The sequence below is a fragment of the Schistocerca serialis genome, chromosome 7, assembly GCF_023864345.2.
Source record: "Schistocerca serialis cubense isolate TAMUIC-IGC-003099 chromosome 7, iqSchSeri2.2, whole genome shotgun sequence".
In the NCBI taxonomy this organism is placed as follows: Eukaryota; Metazoa; Arthropoda; class Insecta; order Orthoptera; family Acrididae; genus Schistocerca; species Schistocerca serialis.
Window position 1 is genome coordinate 261,413,044 of NC_064644.1, and position 19,602 is coordinate 261,432,645.

General features: G+C 44.5%; 1 non-coding gene across 1 annotated transcript; it reads left to right on the forward strand.

Annotated features, from left to right (window-relative positions):
- The first annotated feature begins 15,091 nt into the window (after positions 1–15,091).
- Trnai-aau (transfer RNA isoleucine (anticodon AAU)) lies at positions 15,092–15,165 on the forward strand. The gene has a single exon. It is a non-coding gene; the product is annotated as a tRNA-Ile (tRNA).
- The last annotated feature ends 4,437 nt before the right edge of the window (positions 15,166–19,602 follow it).

Here is a 19,602-nt window from a genome sequence, read left to right on the forward strand (position 1 = left end):
TCCCCGAGATCGTCTTTAGCAAATGGTTCAAATGGCTCTGATCACTATGGGACTTAACATCTATGGTCATCAGTCCCCTAGAACTTAGAACTACTTAAACCTAACTAACCTAAGGAGATCACACAACACCCAGCCATCACGAGGCAGAGAAAATTCTTGACCCCGCCGGGAATCGAGCCCGGGAACCTGGGCGCGGGAAGCGAGAACGCTACCGCACGACCACGAGCTGCGGACGTCTTTAGCAGTTTTTCAATTCTTCTGTAAGGAATTCGTGTTAATATTTTGCAATCATGAGTTATTAAAGTGATAGTTCGTACGATACTCATAAATTTCTGACAATCTATGGTTTACCTGTAGGAATGTGGCCCGATTCGATCAAAGAAAACTGTTTCGAATTCCGCCGACCGTCGTCCAAACTCTGTGCGTTGAGACTGGCTGCACTGAGACCGAACGCAAAGATCGGCAATCTTCGGCCGATGTCGGTGATCGGCGGAAAGTTCCGACGTCGATGTCACTGTGGCCGCAGCCTTAGGTAGGAAGAGCACGCGTTTTCCTCCGGGATGCTCTCTCCCTCTCGTAAAGTTCGGTGTATTTAGAGCCCCTCACAACAAGCCTCGAAGCGTGAGCGCCGTCGTGCACAGCTCGCCTTTGTCTGCGGACGTCGGGTCGCTTGGGGGATGGTCCGGTGTGTTTACAGGCAGCGCGCAGTGCGGCCGACCTCGCGCCAACCGCCTGGGATGCCAATCGCTTGGCTCCCGTCTGTCGTCCCCATCTCGTCGCCACTCAAGGCGACGACGCAGCCTTCGCGCCACAGCTGTAAACAGGCGCCGAGCGCCGCCGGACTGTTAATTGACACGCCGTTGTCTTCTGGCTATCACTGTTTTGTTTACTCCGACCTCGTTTCGTCTTGCGCGTCCCCCGCATTGGGATTGCGCCTTGCTCTTTATACAATGCGTTCCCGGACAGAATCGCTAAACGTCAAGAACACGCTATAGTTATGTCACACTTAGCAATGCGAGTAACTTAACAATGTTGTGCTCAAACGCAATGTGTCAAAAATGTATTATATGATGTCTGCTCACTAATAGATCAACTGTGTACCACAGGGATCGATATTCGGCCCACTCTTATTCTTGTTATAAGAGGTGCTAAAAAAAAGTATCCCATATTATGTAAGGTGGTAGTACAGATCAAACCAAGAAAAAAATACTCGTTAACATGCTACAAGTACTTCTTCAGTAGAAGAGACGTGTTTCACATTAGTGAAGATGAACTAGCGCTCATAGCTCTTCTCACACACACACACACACACACACACACACACACACACACACGCACACACATCAATGACGCGACAATGCTGTGACCGGCCCTTTACTGCACCGGCCGTGATTTCACAGTGACGCCTATTCACAGTGGTCACTGTTTCTTCCGGCGTGTGGCAGTGCACTTGAGGGCCGGGATGGCGAATTTGGCGGACGCCTATTTCACATTGATTGCTGTGATTTTGGATAAAGAAGACGAAAAACAAGTGAAAAAACGGAACTCGGCTCATTAGGCGTGGAAAAACAGAGCAACAGAACGGGAATTTCCCACTTTGTACGGTGAACCGATGGACGATGGAGCAAACTGTTACGAAAAGTTCAGAATGTCAGAAAATTCATTCAGCTTGCTATTGAACAAATTGGAAATTCCTCTTATTGTCTATAATGGTCTTATCTAATTTCTTTATCTTTTTTTTTTACCTAAAATGACTTCTGTATAACTATGCTCTTTGATGTAACACCCATGTGAAAGATTTATTCATTGTTTATGGTAATTTATGTAATTGTAAGTAATCTATGGGTGTAGTTTCCAACATAACGTGCTGTGAAAGAATGTAAAAGCTAATACTTTAATTGTAATACTGGTTCATGCATAGGGAAAGTAGGTTTGTAATTACGTAAAACTTGGAGGGAATTCACTGTGCAACGGACCAAATCTAAAAACTGGATAAAACAGAGGGATAAAAGAGCGGTCTTTGCAGGGGGAGTGGTCATGGGTCCCAGACACAGAAAACATGAAGAGAGTCCCGAACCATAACGAAGCTGCTCCAGGAGTAAAGCAAAACCTTGTAACTGTATATAAAAGCCACTTTTACATAGGAAACTGAGGACCAGTTCAACCACACGTCAATCGTGTGCACGTATTAAACAAATGAATCTGGAAGGCTCTACTTAGTAGAAGGGCCAAAAGAAGCGGACATACCATCAGCATTTGGGAGATCGTCAATCTGGCTCCACAATCAAATTGTGTGCTTGGCTCGTTCCGCAAGAGAAAACAATAGGTTGGACTTGTATGGTCGGTGCGTAGACGGCATAAGACAGTGGACTCCTTCTAAGAGGAGCCGAAGGATGGACGTCAAACTGCAGCAGTCTCCATGATTGTGCGGCGTTTATCACTGAGAGCAGTAGCGCACTACAAGTCATTCCACATTTGGGCAAAGAGATTTTTAATGTGAATCAGCACAACTGCACCTGGAATCATGAAAGGGAAGGGGGTAACTTTCTGCCTCTGTAGCCGAACGGTCAGCCAGTTCATTGCCTCTGATGCCCGCAGATCGTCAGAAAGGTACGAATGTCATAGTGACCCCTTGCCCTCATGCCGATGCTTATATGCCCGCATCGGAGTCGCGCTATGTTGCATGTAGTAACGCCCCCAAAAACATGTTCAAATGTGTGTGAAATATTATGGGACTTAACTTGGCTTGGCTCTGGGCACTAAGGGACTTAGCTGCTGCGGTCATCAGTCCCCTAGAACTTAGAACTACTTAAGCCTAACTAACCTAAGGAAATAGGCATTTCTGGCCAAGAGAAGTCTACTAATATCAAATACCGGCCTTAATTTGAGGAAGAAATTTCTGAGGATGTACGTCTGGAGTACAGCATTGTATGGTAGTGAAACATGGACTGTGGGAAAACCGGAACAGAAGAGAATCGAAGCATTTGAGATGCGGTGCTATAGACGAATGTTGAAAATTAGGTGGACTGATAAGGTAAGGAATGAGGAGGTTCTATGTAGAATCGGAGAGGAAAGGAATATGTGGAAAAAACTGATAAGGAGAAGGGACAGGATGATAGGACATCTGCTAAGACATGAGGGAATCACTTCCATGGCACTAGAGGGAGCTGTAGAGGGCAAAAACTGTAGAGGAAGACAGAGATTGGAATACGTCAAGCAAATAATTGAGGACGTAGGTTGCAAGTGCTACTCTGAGATGAAGAGGTTAGCACAGGAAAGGAATTCGTGGCGGGCCGCATCAAACCAGTCAGTAGACACTGATGACAAAAAAAACCTAAGGACATCACACACATCCTTGCCCGAGGCAGGATTCGAACCTGCGACCGTAGCGGTCACGCGGCTCCAGACTGTAGCGCCTAGAACCGCACGGCCACTCCGATCTGCTAAGGTCATCAGTCCCCAAGCTTACACACTACTTAACCTAAATTATCTTAAGGACAAACAAACACACACACATGCCCGAGGGAGGACTCGAACCTCCGCCGGGACCAGCCGCCCAGTCCATGACTGCAGCGCCTCAGACCGCTCGGCTAATCCCGCGCGGCGTAACACACTCAAAGGTATGTATCTATAACTCTAGTAACGCACGGAAACTTTTTGATCGCCCCTGTACGGCAACGAGATCGTGTGTAAATTCATTTAGTTGATAGGGGTCCGTCCCCCTTGGCTCCCCCTCACCCCCCCCCCCCTTTTGGCTACGTTCTTGGCTATGACATTATCTGTCAGGAAACATTTCGTATTGCCGTTCGCCCATAGCACAATGGTATTATCTCTGGAGAGGTGCACTCAGAGGAACATATGTACGATCTTTTTTATTCATAGTGAAGGACTGTTTATATGTGAGTGTCACAATCGCGCAGGATGAAACAGAAAAGGAAGATCTGCTGCGGATGGCACTTGGTGCACGGAGTGGCAACTGACCCTTAACATAGACAAATGTAATGTATTGCGAATACATAGAAAGAAGGATCCTTTATTGTATGATTATATGATAGAGGAACAAACACTGGTAGCAGTTAGTTCTGTAAAATATCTGGGAGGATGCGTGCGGAACGATTTGAAGTGGAACGATCATATAAAATTAATTGTTGGTAAGGCGGGTATCAGGTTGAGATTGATTGGGAGAGTCCTTAGAAAATGTAGTCCATCAACAAAGGAGATGCCTTATAAAACACTCGTTCGACCTATACTTGAGTATTGCTCATCAGTGTGGGATCCGTAACAGATCGGGTTAACGGAGGAGATGGAGAAGATCCAAAGAAGAGCGGCGCGTACCGTCACAGGGTTATTTGGTAAGCGTGATAGCGTTACGGAGATGTTTAGCAAACTCAAGTGGCAGACTCTGCAAGAGAGGCGCTCTGCATCGCGGTGTAGCTCGCTGTCCAGGTTTCGAGAGGGTGCGTTTCTGGATGAGGTATCGAATGTATTGCTTCCCCCAACTTATACCTCCCGAGGAGATAACGAATGTAAAATTAGATAGGTTCGAGCGCGCACGGAGGCTTTCAGACAGTCCTTCTTCCCGCGAACCATACGCGACTGGAACAGAAATGGGAGGTAATGATAGTGGCACTTAAAGTGCCCTCCGCCACACACCGTTGGGTGGCTTGCGGAGTATAAATGTAGATGTAGATGTAAAAGGAACCTCACGAAACTAGTTGTAAGACGAATGGTACCAGACAGCCACTGGATACTTGTGTACCATAAAATCACTGGGTATATAAGCCTTTTGCTCTTGTAACACTGCATTGCAGAGCGTCCTCGCCTTCAGACCTCAGCGCGTGCAGAGTTCGTGAATGGCCCTGTGGCTCGGCAGACGGGGAGCGCTTTCTGGGTCGCGCCGAGGTCGGGGAAGCCCCGAGGCGGTCTATTCCTGTGGCTGCGCCTGATCCTGGGGCCGGGCTGTACAGCTTTCGCGAGGCCGTCCAGCTCGCGTGACGCCCAACCAGTTAATGGCTTCCGCCAGGCGCCTCAGCTCCGCCAGCTCTGCCGGAAAACGGGCCTCGTTTTCTCCTGCTGTTCGCATCTCCTGTCTACGCTCTGCAGGCTAATCGAACTGGAGCCTAACTTAGTCTTACGAACTACAATAAAGTGTGAATGTTAAATGGGAAACACTCTCCTTTCTGCAAAATATCTATTTATTTGTTCCAGAACCGGAATTCGTCTTCGTACACCGTTGTCAGGTGACAACTGAATGTCGCAACCACAGATAAAATGACATGTGACTTGCGCAGATATTACTGATACTGAGAGCAGATAAAATGATATATCGAGTGTTTACAAAAGAAACTACTATTATTTCTGTTTCGCATTTAACAAAAGATTCTAACATTTTGCGTGGTGTCTGTTTGTTCTAAGTCGTGTCTCCCTACCACTTTCGCGCAACGACGCTCTGAGCGTGTTTTTTAGGGAATTGACTAGTTTGAACCTGGGACCTGTTGCTGGTAAGGAGACGCCAGACCACACATGACATGTAGAGTTCAGAAGAGTTCAGTGAGACTAGCGATGATATAATCAAATACTTAATGATTTCAGCGTCAGCTCCACTGCACTCCCTGTAAAAGAATCTTAATACTAACTAAATTTAGTGGAAGGGGTTCAAGGGTTTCCTATTTTTAGTTAGCTGGTAAAATAACGTCGAAAAAGCAGTTAAGTTTACCATTGGAAATTTTATTCTACTCACAAAACATTGTTTATAAATTGCACTATTGATAAAAGGAAATATTTTAATACAGGATGATAAAAACCAGCTGCGTTCAACAAAAATGTGAACGAATATTCCCTGAATGGGTTTCCAAGTTCTACAATGGATCGAAGGATGACCTATGCCATATTACATCTATAATCTAGATTTAAGTTAAGTTTCATAAAAGAGAAAACTATCAAAATGGTCTACAGCGACCCTCAATTATCTTTAATTACTTATCTAACTTGTCGTAAATTACAGTGGCTGATGTGGCTTCTCAATAATTATATAACAGAAAAATCATCGCATTTCAGATTTTTACTTCATGTAGCAAATGTGAACTCCATGAGATTTAATTGACGATGGACACTAGTGTTACGTAAAAAGGGGATGTAACAGATGAGACTTCTGTAGTTCTGAGTGAAGTGTTCATTACCTTGTCGGTGTTTAGGCAGCGTCAGGGGGCAGCGGGCGGCACAGCTCCACGCACCTCGCCGTCTCGGAAGCAACTCCTCTCTTAACTTCTCCTTACTACAATTTGCCGAAGCTGGTTTAAAAAAAGCTATCTGGCTGTGTTTTCAACTGTCCAATCAGGGTCTCAATGTTAACCTTAAGCTCCGCCTACAAAAATTCTGTCTATCCAGTGAGAAACGTTATACTTTTCGTGGTGAGGCAATGTTTTTAACGTTTGCAACGTAACAGAAACGCGAAAAAGTCTCACGCTAAAACTTGCAGCTGGTGTGGCCCTTTTAGTGTTATCATAAGAACTATACTGTTCTTCTGGAGGGCTCTATCTTTTAACGTGGGGGGGGGGGGGGGTCCTGGCGGTCAGCCGGTGATGTGGGTGTCCGTCCCTTATCGTAGGGCCTTCTAGCTTAACACGGTTCTGCTCTCGGCTTCTTTTCTCGTTTCTTCCCTCGGAACTGCGTCTGTTTCAAGGTGGCAAGGTATGATATGCTTTTAGGCGTTCTTTTGTTAGTCTGTGGTATTCCATTTGCTCACTCGTTATCGTATTACTTTGGTTAATTTGATGTCAGGATTTATTCGGAGCTATGTGACATACTGCCGGATTTGCTTATCATGTCAGGGTTTTCATGGAAGGTGTTGGATTTGCCTGACACCTTACAAGATGAAAAAGTAAATCGAATTTCGTTTTGAATCTAATATTGGTATTAACAAAGACGAAATTATTTAACCATATATTTATTAATAATGGGTATTTTTACTTGTTTCGTTTATTTAACTTCGTATGTAGGGTGACCAGTGTTTTCTGGTGCATCGATATACCGATTTTTTCGATAGTCGATACTAAGGATGTTTCAGACAAAGTATAGATTCGATTACAGAAATCGATGTCTATTTGAAACAGATTACCATTTTCAACTTTGCAGCCATTATCAGGTGTAAAAGTTATAACAGTGGACATCGGCGCACAGTCAACGCATATTACACTTCTACGTGTCACTGCTATGAATTTTATATCTGGTGATGGCTGCGAAGCCAAAACCAGGATCAGTTTTAATAAAGCAGTATGTGAGCAAGACAATGAGTCGAATAACGTAATTCGATACAAGGGTCACAAGTGTCCTCTACAGTCCCAAACAGAGCCATTTCACGTAAAACATAGATACTTTTTAACACATGAAACGCCGTTTCACGTAACATGTAGACACTTTCTAATAGATGAAAAAGAGTGTTTCTTACTTCAAAAAAGTTCTTGTGTTCGAAACAGCAAACTATTACTGCTCATATTTGGTCTGTGACAGGTCTACCATTATTTTTTCAGAAATTTGTTTATTTTTTATAAAAAAAATATTTTGTATAAGTTCATAGGCTCCTTGGCCAGTATCAGTTTGAATGTAATCATTCTGTATATTAGACCCTGTCATTAAGACACATTAAAACACCTAAAATGTCAACGTTTCCATCGGATTTGCAGCGCTCCTCTTCATAGTGACTAAATGAAATCCCGCTGAAGACAAATGCTGCAAAGTCGATCAAAGTGTTAGCAGTTTACTTGTTTTAATGTTTCGCAGATAAGTGACCTAATACCGAAAATGATTTCATTCAAATATTTTAATATTTTCATTGCTTTTACATTAAAGAAAATTTACGAAGCTTACTCGGGAACCATTTTAATACAGTCATCAGAGACAAAATAATTCTATTACAGTGTGCCCCCTGCCGCCGTTGGATAAGCAGCTGAGCAGCAAGTCGTATACTCCTAGCTCACTCATTTGTTACATAGTTTAATTCTTAATTTCTTTGCGTGTTTTTGGTTCTTGCATTGTTTAATTCATAAATTTCGGGCGTATTATAGTATTTGAGAGTGTAGCATCGTGTTTTAGTACTTGAATAGTGTAATTTCGCTTAGTCTCCTTCCGCCGCCGAGCAGTGTCAGCAGTGCGCAAGTAGCAGCATTACTGCATTTACTAGGCAATCTTGTATTTTAATAACCGTTTAAATTTTGTCGATTTGTTTGCGCTCTCTGTAGATTAGTTCAGACGTTCTTAGCAAAACAGTTTTTAGCATGGATAGGGACTGCAACTGCTGTGTTCGGATGCAGGCTGAGTTGGCATCCCTTCGCTCCCAGCTTCAGGCAGTGTTGGCTTCGGTCACACAGCTCGAGGCTGTTGCCAATGGGCATCACTGTGGGGGTCGGGATGGGGGTTTGTCGGGGACGGCCAGCTCGTCCCACGCATCCCCTGATCGGACTACGACTGTGGTTGCTCGGGATACTGCCCGCATTGAGGCTGATCCCTCACCTGTGGTAGAGTGGGAGGTCGTTTCAAGGTGTGGCAGGGGGCGAAAGACATTCCGGAGGGCTGAACGGAAAGCCTCTCCAGTTTGTCTGACGAACCGGTTTCAGGCTCTGTCTCAGGCTGATACTGATCTTCGGCCTGACATGGCTGCTTGTCCTGTTCCAGAGGATGCCCCTCAGTCTGCAAGATCCGGGCAGTCGCAGAGGGTGGGCTTACTGGTAGTTGGGAGCTCCAACGTCAGGCGCGTAATGGGGCCCCTTAGGGAAATGGCAGCAAGAGAGGGGAAGAAAACCAATGTGCACTCCGTGTGCATACCGGGGGGAGTCATTCCAGATGTGGAAAGGGTCCTTCCGGATGCCATGAAGGGTACAGGGTGCACCCATCTGCAGGTGGTCGCTCATGTCGGCACCAATGATGTGTGTCGCTATGGATCGGAGGAAATCCTCTCTGGCTTCCGGCGGCTATCTGATTTGGTGAAGACTGCCAGTCTCGCTAGCGGGATGAAAGCAGAGCTCACCATCTGCAGCATCGTCGACAGGACTGACTGCGGACCTTTGGTACAGAGCCGAGTGGAGGGTCTGAATCAGAGGCTGAGACGGTTCTGCGACCGTGTGGGCTGCAGATTCCTCGACTTGCGCCATAGGGTGGTGGGGTTTCGGGTTCCGCTGGATAGGTCAGGAGTCCACTACACGCAACAAGCGGCTACACGGGTAGCAGGGGTTGTGTGGCGTGGGCTGGGCGGTTTTTTAGGTTAGATGGCCTTGGGCAAGTACAGAAAGGGCAACAGCCTCAACGGGTGCGGGGCAAAGTCAGGACATGCGGGGACCAAGCAGCAATCGGTATTGTAATTGTCAACTGTCGAAGCTGCGTTGGTAAAGTACCGGAACTTCAAGCGCTGATAGAAAGCACCGAAGCTGAAATCGTTATAGGTACAGAAAGCTGGCTTAAGCCAGAGATAAATTCTGCCGAAATTTTTACAAAGGTACAGACGGTGTTTAGAAAGGATAGATTGCCTGCAACCGGTGGTGGAGTGTTCATCGCTGTTAGTAGTAGTTTATCCTGTAGTGAAATAGAAGTGGATAGTTCCTGTGAATTATTATGGGTGGAGATTACACTAAACAACCGAACTAGGTTAATAATTGGCTCCTTTTACCGACCTCCCGACTCAGCAGCATTAGTGGCAGAACAACTGAGAGAAAATTTGGAATACATTTCACATAAATTTTCTCAGCATGTTATAGTCTTAGGTGGAGATTTCAATTTACCAGATATAGACTGGGACACTCAGATGTTTAGGACGGGTGGTAGGGACAGAGCATCGAGTGACATTATACTGAGTGCACTATCCGAAAATTACCTCGAGCAATTAAACAGAGAACCGACTCGTGGAGATAACATATTGGACCTACTGATAACAAGCAGACCCGAACTTTTCGAATCTGTATGTACAGAACAGGGAATCAGTGATCATAAGGCCGTTGCAGCATCCCTGAATATGGAAGTTAATAGGAATATAAAAAAAGGGAGGAAGGTTTATCTGTTTAGCAAGAGTAATAGAAGGCAGATTTCAGACTACCTAACAGATCAAAACGAAAATTTCTGTTCCGACACTGACAATGTTGAGTGTTTATGGAAAAAGTTCAAGGCAATCGTAAAATGCGTTTTAGACAGGTACGTGCCGAGTAAAACTGTGAGGGACGGGAAAAACCCACCGTGGTACAACAACAAAGTTAGGAAACTACTGCGAAAGCAAAGAGAGCTCCACTCCAAGTTTAAACGCAGCCAAAACCTCTCAGACAAACAGAAGCTAAACGATGTCAAAGTTAGCGTAAGGAAGGCTATGCGTGAAGCGTTCATTGAATTCGAAAGTAAAATTCTACACTCCTGGAAATGGAAAAAAGAACACATTGACACCGGTGTGTCAGACCCACCATACTTGCTCCGGACACTGTGAGAGGGCTGTACAAGCAATGATCACACACACGGCACAGCGGACACACCAGGAACCGCGGTGTTGGCCGTCGAATGGCGCTAGCTGCGCAGCATTTGTGCACCGCCGCCGTCAACGTCAGCCAGTTTGCCGTGGCATACGGAGCTCCATCGCAGTCTTTAACACTGGTAGCATGCCGCGACAGCGTGGACGTGAACCGTATGTGCAGTTGACGGACTTTGAGCGAGGGCGTATAGTGGGCATGCGGGAGGCCGGGTGAACGTACCGCCGAATTGCTCAACACGTGGGGCGTGAGGTCTCCACAGTACATCGATGTTGTCGCCAGTGGTCGGCGGAAGGTGCACGTGCCCGTCGACCTGGGACCGGACCGCAGCGACGCACGGATGCACGCCAAGACCGTAGGATCCTACGCAGTGCCGTAGGGGACCGCACCGCCACTTCCCAGCAAATTAGGGACACTGTTGCTCCTGGGGTATCGGCGAGGACCATTCGCAACCGTCTCCATGAAGCTGGGCTACGGTCCCGCACACCGTTAGGCCGTCTTCCGCTCACGCCCCAACATCGTGCAGCCCGCCTCCAGTGGTGTCGCGACAGGCGTGAATGGAGGGACGAATGGAGACGTGTCGTCTTCAGCGATGAGAGTCGCTTCTGCCTTGGTGCCAATGATGGTCGTATGCGTGTTTGGCGCCGTGCAGGTGAGCGCCACAATCAGGACTGTATACGACCGAGGCACACAGGGCCAACACCCGGCATCATGGTGTGGGGAGCGATCTCCTACACTGGCCGTACACCACTGGTGATCGTCGAGGGGACACTGAATAGTGCACGGTACATCCAAACCGTCATCGAACCCATCGTTCTACCATTCCTAGACCGGCAAGGGAACTTGCTGTTCCAACAGGACAATGCACGTCCGCATGTATCCCGTGCCACCCAACGTGCTCTAGAAGGTGTAAGTCAACTACCCTGGCCAGCAAGATCTCCGGATTTGTCCCCCATTGAGCATGTTTGGGACTGGATGAAGCGTCGTCTCACGCGGTCTGCACGTCCAGCACGAACGCTGGTCCAACTGAGGCGCCAGGTGGAAATGGCATGGCAAGCCGTTCCACAGGACTACATCCAGCATCTCTACGATCGTCTCCATGGGAGAATAGCAGCCTGCATTGTTGCGAAAGGTGGATATACACTGTACTAGTGCCGACATTGTGCATGCTCTGTTGCCTGTGTCTATGTGCTTGTGGTTCTGTCAGTGTGATCATGTGATGTATCTGACCCCAGGAATGTGTCAATAAAGTTTCCCCTTCCTGGGACAATGAATTCACGGTGTTCTTATTTCAATTTCCAGGAGTGTATGTACCGACTTGACAGAAAATTCTAGGAAGTTCTGGTCTTACGTTAAGTAAGTGGCTCGAAACAGCATATCCAGACACTACGGGATGATGATGGCATTGAAACAGAGGATGACACGCGTAAAGCTGAAATACTAAACACCTTTTTCCAAAGCTGTTTCACAGAGGAAGACCGCACTGCAGTTCCTTCTCTAAATCCTCGCACAAACGAAAAAATGGCTGACATCGAAATAAGTGTCCAAGGAATAGAAAAGCAACTGGAATCACTCAATAGAGGAAAGTCCACTGGACCTGACGGGATACCAATTCGATTCTACACAGAGTACGCGAAAGAACTTGCCCCCCTTCTAACAGCCGTGTACCGCAAGTCTCTAGAGGAACGGAGGGTTCCAAATGATTGGAAAAGAGCACAGATAGTCCCAGTCTTCAAGAAGGGTCGTCGAGCAGATGCGCAAAACTATAGACCTATATCTCTTACGTCGATCTCTTGTAGAATTTTAGAACATGTTTTTTGCTCGCGTATCATGTCATTTCTGGAAACCCAGAATCTACTATGTAGGAATCAACATGGATTCCGGAAACAGCGATCGTGTGAGACCCAACTCGCCTTATTTGTTCATGAGACCCAGAAAATATTAGATACAGGCTCCCAGGTAGATGCTATTTTTCTTGACTTCCGGAAGGCGTTCGATACAGTTCCGCACTGTCGCCTGATAAGCAAAGTAAGAGCCTACGGAATATCAGACCAGCTGTGTGGCTGGATTGAGGAGTTTTTGGCAAACAGAACACAGCATGTTGTTATCAATGGAGAGACGTCTACAGACGTTAAAGTAACCTCTGGCGTGCCACAGGGGAGTGTTATGGGACCATTGCTTTTCACAATATATATAAATGACTTAGTAGATAGTGTCGGAAGTTCCATGCGGCTTTTCGCGGATGATGCTGTAGTATACAGAGAAGTTGCTGCATTAGAAAATTGTAGCGAAATACAGGAAGATCTGCAGCGGATAGGCACTTGGTGCAGGGAGTGGCAACTGACCCTTAACATAGACAAATGTAATGTATTGCGAATACATAGAAAGAAGGATCCTTTATTGTATGATTATATGATAGCGGAACAAACACTGGTAGCAGTTACTTCTGTAAAATATCTGGGAGTATGCGTACGGAACGATTTGAAGTGGAATGATCATATAAAACTAATTGTTGGTAAGGCGGGTACCAGGTTGAGATTCATTGGGAGAGTGCTTAGAAAATGTAGTCCATCAACAAAGGAGGTGGCTTACAAAACACTCGTTCGACCTATACTTGAGTATTGCTCATCAGTGTGGGATCCGTACCAGGTCGGGTTGACGGAGGAGATAGAGAAGATCCAAAGAAGAGCGGCGCGTTTCGTCACTGGGTTATTTGGTAACCGTGATAGCGTTACGGAGATGTTTAATAAACTCAAGTGGCAGACTCTGCAAGAGAGGCGCTCTGCATCGCGGTGTAGCTTGCTCGCCAGGTTTCGAGAGGGTGCGTTTCTGGATGAGGTATCGAATATATTGCTTCCCCCTACTTATACTTCCCGAGGAGATCACGAATGTAAAATTAGAGAGATTAGAGCGCGCACGGAGGCTTTCAGACAGTCGTTCTTCCCGCGAACCATACGCGACTGGAACAGGAAAGGGAGGTAATGACAGTGGCACGTAAAGTGCCCTCCGCCACACACCGTTGGGTGGCTTGCGGAGTATCAATGTAGATGTAGATGTAGAAAATAGTGTTTTAAAATCAGACACTGTACCATTCTTTACAGTTCAATGTGCCTCAAAGGAATTATTTCAAAATTGTTCGCTATTTAAAAACTATCAAAAATTACACTCTTTATGTGCTTGGTTTGTGGTTTATACTAACAAGGAAATACGCTATTTGTAATATTTCTGAGGCAGCTTCGTAAAGACTAAGGAAAGGAGACTTTTCAATTCAAAAAACTTGTACCAGCAGGGACTAAAAAAGGAGAAGTTGCCACACACAGTTCTGGTATTCAGTGGAGTTGTTGCAAACATTTGAAAGAAGGCTTTGAAGAGTTGGAACACTTGAGTACTGTCTTGCTAAAACGGTGTCAGGTACACTTGCTTGAGATTTTCTGATATCTCTAAAGGACTTCCTCTGTTATTGATGGCTACAAATTGACACGTTGGATTTTTTTTTTCTGATTAGAGGTTCGCAAGGCAAAGGCTTTCCTTTGTGTTCACTGCGAATCATTTGTGATGTGTGTAGATAGCTGAAGTAACTCTTCTCTCAATTTAAATAAAGAATTACTGGATATTTTATAGTTAGGATAAATTCACTATATTTTGCAAATAGTTTTCACACATCTCTTTTTTTGCATCATGCCTTACTACACGTAACTTACTCGAAACTCAGTAAATAAGCTAGACAATGTGCAGTACGTCACTTCATCAACTACAAGCCAACAATTCACCCACACCCCACCATGAACTTGACTGAATAGCCAACCTGTACCGATGGTAACACAAGACTGGTTTCAGACAAGGGAATTCTTATCTCAATGTGTCCAGGTGGTTAGGCGATTCAATTATTGGGTACTTTTATATTCGATGGTAATTAACCGAGTTGCACAACATTTATGTAGAGTCTTCAACTTTTGTAGTCCTGTCTTCCTCAGCTGCGTGTAATACTACGGTATATTGATAGTTTTTACTTTATGTACTGTCTGACAGCAACTGAATGAAATACAATTTTAGGGCCATACGCGTTTCGCCTTTATTTTCTGCAAGGCTTCTTCAGTGTTTGCTATTTAATTTACATTTTGGTCACTGTACCTATAGGTTACATAAGGTGGGATGAACTTTTCCACACGTCATTATCAAATTCGTGTATTACGATTGATGGCTGCAGCGGTTCTAAAGGTTTTTCCTCAGTACCTTTAGAATGAAAAAAATCTCATGTTTTCATAATTCACTTTATCCGTCATCTCAGTGTCTGTAAGAAAACAAACTTCTGATTCTTTTAACTAACAGTACTATATGACAGTGACACCCCACAAGACGACACACTGAGGCAAGATGAGGTACTGTACCGCCATACGCCAGGAGCAGATTCAGGTTCTAGGAGGCTATCATGATTTACCTTCCCTGTAATGAACACATGTAGACGTTAGGATCATTCTCTTGATAAAAATCCCTTAATTACGAACTAATCATGTACAACAATATAATATTGGTATACTCTACTCTCCAGAGAAACCGTTGATATACTATGCTCTCGGACGAAGTCACCGCCTGGCCCGTTAGCTCAGTTGGTTAGAGCGTCGTGCTAATAACGCGAAGGTCGTGGGTTCGATCCCCCCACGGGCCAATTATTTTTGTTATTGACAGTGGAAAGCATCTGAAAGAAGAGACTCAAATTAAGGTGGATGGTTGGTTTGTTGATTGATTGATTCGGGGTAGAGGACCAAACAGCGAGGTCATTGGTCCCATCGAATTAGGGAAGGATGGTGAACTTAAATCGGCTGTGCCCTTCAAAGAATACATCCCGGCATTTGCCTCAAGTATTTAGAGAAATCTTGGAAAACCTAAATCGGGATGGTCAGAAGTGGGTTAACTAAAGTGGAATAATACCACGATAAAGCAAGTAACCCCGGCACCTTCCGCAGCGTGAGTTGCAAGACAACAATGCTTTAATGACCACTTTATTGACAAGGCATTGTGTTTAAAAATAATGTTCATACAAGTGTTGAAAATAAAAAAAAACTGTTCGCAGTACAGTTAATCAAAAAGCAGTTTAAGTACAGTAAATGACAGAGAAGCATATTTCAAGCACAAAAATAAACTCAAAGCAGTGGTCTTCTTAGGAGAAAATAATAATCTTCCCCTTTCTTATATAAGCAGTTGTTGCAAAGGTACTAGAAAGCCCGCATCTCGTGGTCGTGCGGTAGCGTTCTCGCTTCCCACGCCCGGGTTCCCGGGTTCGAATCGCGGCGGGGTCAGGGATTTTCTCTGCCTCGTGATGGCTGGGTGTTGTGTGATGTCCTTAGGTTAGTTACACAGTTCCGTTTCAGCCGCGCTCGCGAGTGGCCGCTGTTAACTGTTGCGCTGCACTTCAGTGTTTACATCGCTGTACTTGTGCTTCGCCGAGTGCCGTCCGTCCGTTAATCTCCGTGTTCGTTCCTGTTCCTTGTGATCTGATCGCTCTTTCTGGTCTTGCTGCTGCTACTTGGAATTTCGGTTGTTTAACCGAAATTGCTTCGCTGGATTAACCATGGCTACAAACCTCAGGAAGAATACTCTGGTATTTGCTTTTGACAAAGAATCCCGTCCTGTTCAGCCGACATCCCTGGAAATAGATGACTGGATTACACAGGTAATTGGTCTAAATTCCGAAACCGTTCATACCTGGCAACTGGATCAGGAAAAATACTGTGTTTTTGTCAAGTTAATCAGTGCTTCGACTGTTGATAAAGTGTTACGAAAGTGGGGCTATGAAGTAGATTTTGTGCATAGAAATGGTTATAAAAGTAAGGTTTCCATCTATAGAGCGGACATTCATTACAAAACCGTTCGTGTCTTGAATCTCCCCATTGAAATTGAAAATGATAAGATTAAGGAAGCTCTTTTAAACTACGGAGACGTTAAATCAATTGCAAATGAAAGATGGTCGCCTCGCTTTAAACTGCAGTGTTTTAACGGGGTCCGCTGTGTAGAGATGGACGTTAAGACGAATATTCCGTCTCACATAACTGTTTGTGGGTATAAGGCACAAATTGTTTATACAGGTCAGGAAGCTACATGTCATATATGTAACGAAACCGGCCACTTCAGACAGGAATGTCCGCGGCGAACTGTTGTGCTTAAAAGTAATTTGATACAGCGTCAGAAGCTTACCTTAAATGATCTGTTATCAAAGAATAGTCCGGAACAACTGGTTGAGGATGTTAACGCAGCGGGACAAGCTGATGTCTCCCTTCACGATAACAGTCAATTTCCCCCGTTAACAACAAAAGGAAACCCCGTTGCCACTACTCGTGAAACTGAAATGCAACCGAAAAAACGACCTCTGGAGATAACTGATAGTTGTTCAGAGGACGAGCTGTCTTGTCCCACTCCCTCACTTCGCAAGCAAAAACAGTGCGATGAGAAGGCAGAGGAACCTGAAGGCAAAATGCGAATGGAAACTAATGAACAGAAAGATAATACACATACGGTACCAGAAAATGAAAGGGGTGTAAGCAGCATTAATTTGCAAGAAACAACAGGTTCAGTAGGCGATTGCAAAGATCAGAATCTATCTGTTAATAAACAAATTCAGGGAGAGGATGCAAAACTGCAGTCTCCATTTGTTTCCCTCGATCAGAAAGTGAGTGAAATTAATAAAGAACGAGGAAGTGGTGGCCAAACTGAAATCACGGTCAACACCTCAGGGCAGGCGCCGGCAACCGAAATTGCTAAAGCGTCTGCTGCTGCTCCAGATAAGCCGCGAAGTAAAATACCGACGCAACCAAATGAGAATGTAGCTCGTAACCAAGAGAAGGGAAAATCCAGTAGGGGCGACCCAAGCCCAAAGAATGTTCAGTCCGAAACGGTCGTACACGAATCACTGGAGGAAAAATCAGAAAGTTTACCAGGAAATCAGTCTGCTTGCGGTACAAGAGAAAACATCAGAAGTAGAAAAAAACGGGACAGTAACTAATAAACTGATTGAAGTGTTATTCCATGTTCAGCCTTCCGAGAAAACTGTTACAGCTTAACTGAACCCTGAACCACAGTAAACTAAATTAGTTCAACAAAACAACTACATAGTGACAGCACAATGACGCAATCTTATTCTGTCACCACTATAAACATAAATAAAATCACGACCGGTTTGAAATTATCGGCCCTTAAGGAATTTTTGTACGAATCCGCGACTGATATTGCCCTGTTACAAGAAGTTCTAATTTCGGATTTCGTAATTCCCGGTTTTGTCAGTTACATAAATGTGTCTCCCGAAACAAATGTTGGAACAGCTATTTTGGTAAGGGAAGGGATTACAGTAAGCGAGGTTGAACGACTGGAATCCGGAAGGGGAATAGGACTAAATATCTATGATGTGACTATCATCAACTTGTACGCCCCTTCAGGAAGTTCTCATCGAGCTGACAGGGCACGTTTCTTCAAAGACGACTTGATATACTTGTTAAGGAAATCACCAAGACAGTTATTACTTGGAGATGATTTTAATTGTGTTTTAAATCGAAAAGATCAGTTACCTAATTTTAATTTCTCAAGTGAACTAAAACAATTAGTTACTGGTTTAGAATTAAAGGATATATGGGAAATCAAATATCCCTCCATTGTTGAGTTCACTTATGTCACGGCAACATCACGTAGCAGGATTGATAGACTATATATTTCTAAAAATCTTGTAACTTCCGTGACAGAAGTAGAAACCATTCCTACGTACTTTTCAGACCATTCAAGTGTCTTAGCTTGCATAAATCTAACAAGACAGCCGGTTCGCCGATTCAAGAATCAGTGGAATTTGAACACTTCCTTGTTAGTTAATCATGATTTAGAAGATCTGATTAAAGAAACATGGGCAATATGCCTGCGAGCCCGTAGTAGATATGCCACTGCTATTGACTGGTGGGTTAAAATGGCAAAGCCAAAGTTGAGGAAAGTTCTTATTCAATACAGTGCCCAGAGCGCAAGGGAAATGAAATGCACTATAGAGTATTACTATTCCGTTTTGAGAGATCTATATGATCAAGTCTCAGCAGGTTCCTCACTTCGGATAGCAGACATCAAAAAAGTCAAAGCCAAGTTACTTAATATCAAGAGAAGTCAAATGGAAGGGTTGAAAATAAAATCGAAGGCAAATTCGGTGTCAGCAGATGAAACCACTTCCCTATATCATTTAGTGAAGCATACGAAAAACGGGAGAAGGACTTTTATTGAAGAAATTCGAACAAAACACGGCACGATTCTCAGAACCCAGCAGGATATCATGGACGAGATTTATCGCTATTATTGCGAGCTATATTCTGTACATCAAAGTAGTGATGCTTCCTTGGAAGAATTCCTTGACATCCTAGCCCCACAGCTGACAGAAGACGACAACGAAAATTTTCTCGAGGTTGTCAGTGCAGAAGACGTGTATGAGACTCTGTGCGCCTCGCCATCAAAAAAATCCCCAGGACCGGATGGTCTGCCAGCAGAATTTTACATCTGTTACTGGCCAATAGTGGGTGCGAAAATCACGGACATTGTAAATGAGGTTATTCAGGGTAAAATGATTCCGGCTGAGTTTAAGGAGAGTAAAATTGTTCTGGTGCCAAAAAATAATGGAAACAAAGATTTAAATAATTTTCGTCCAATTTCACTGCTGGATTCTGATTATAAATTAATAGCTAGAATAATAAACAAGAGAATTTCATGCCTTACAGATAAAATTATTAGTCAACATCAGAACTGTGCGCAAGGCAGAACCATTTTTCAAAATCTAGCGGAATTCAGGGATATCATTGCAATAACTTCTGTAACAAACATAAAGTGTGCTTTATTGTTTTTAGATTTTTATAAGGCGTTCGATGTAGTAAACCACGAATATCTTCTACAGACATTGAAGAAAATAGGTTTCAACGATAGGGTTATACAGTTGATTAAGAACATAGCTACTGGAATAAATGCTAAAATAGCGGTGAATTGTCAACAATCCAGGCCGATGCAAATACAACGAGGTGTCCCTCAAGGAAGTCCTCTGTCCATGTCGCTCTTCGCAATTTCGCTGGAACCTTTCCTCCGACATGTCCATGCT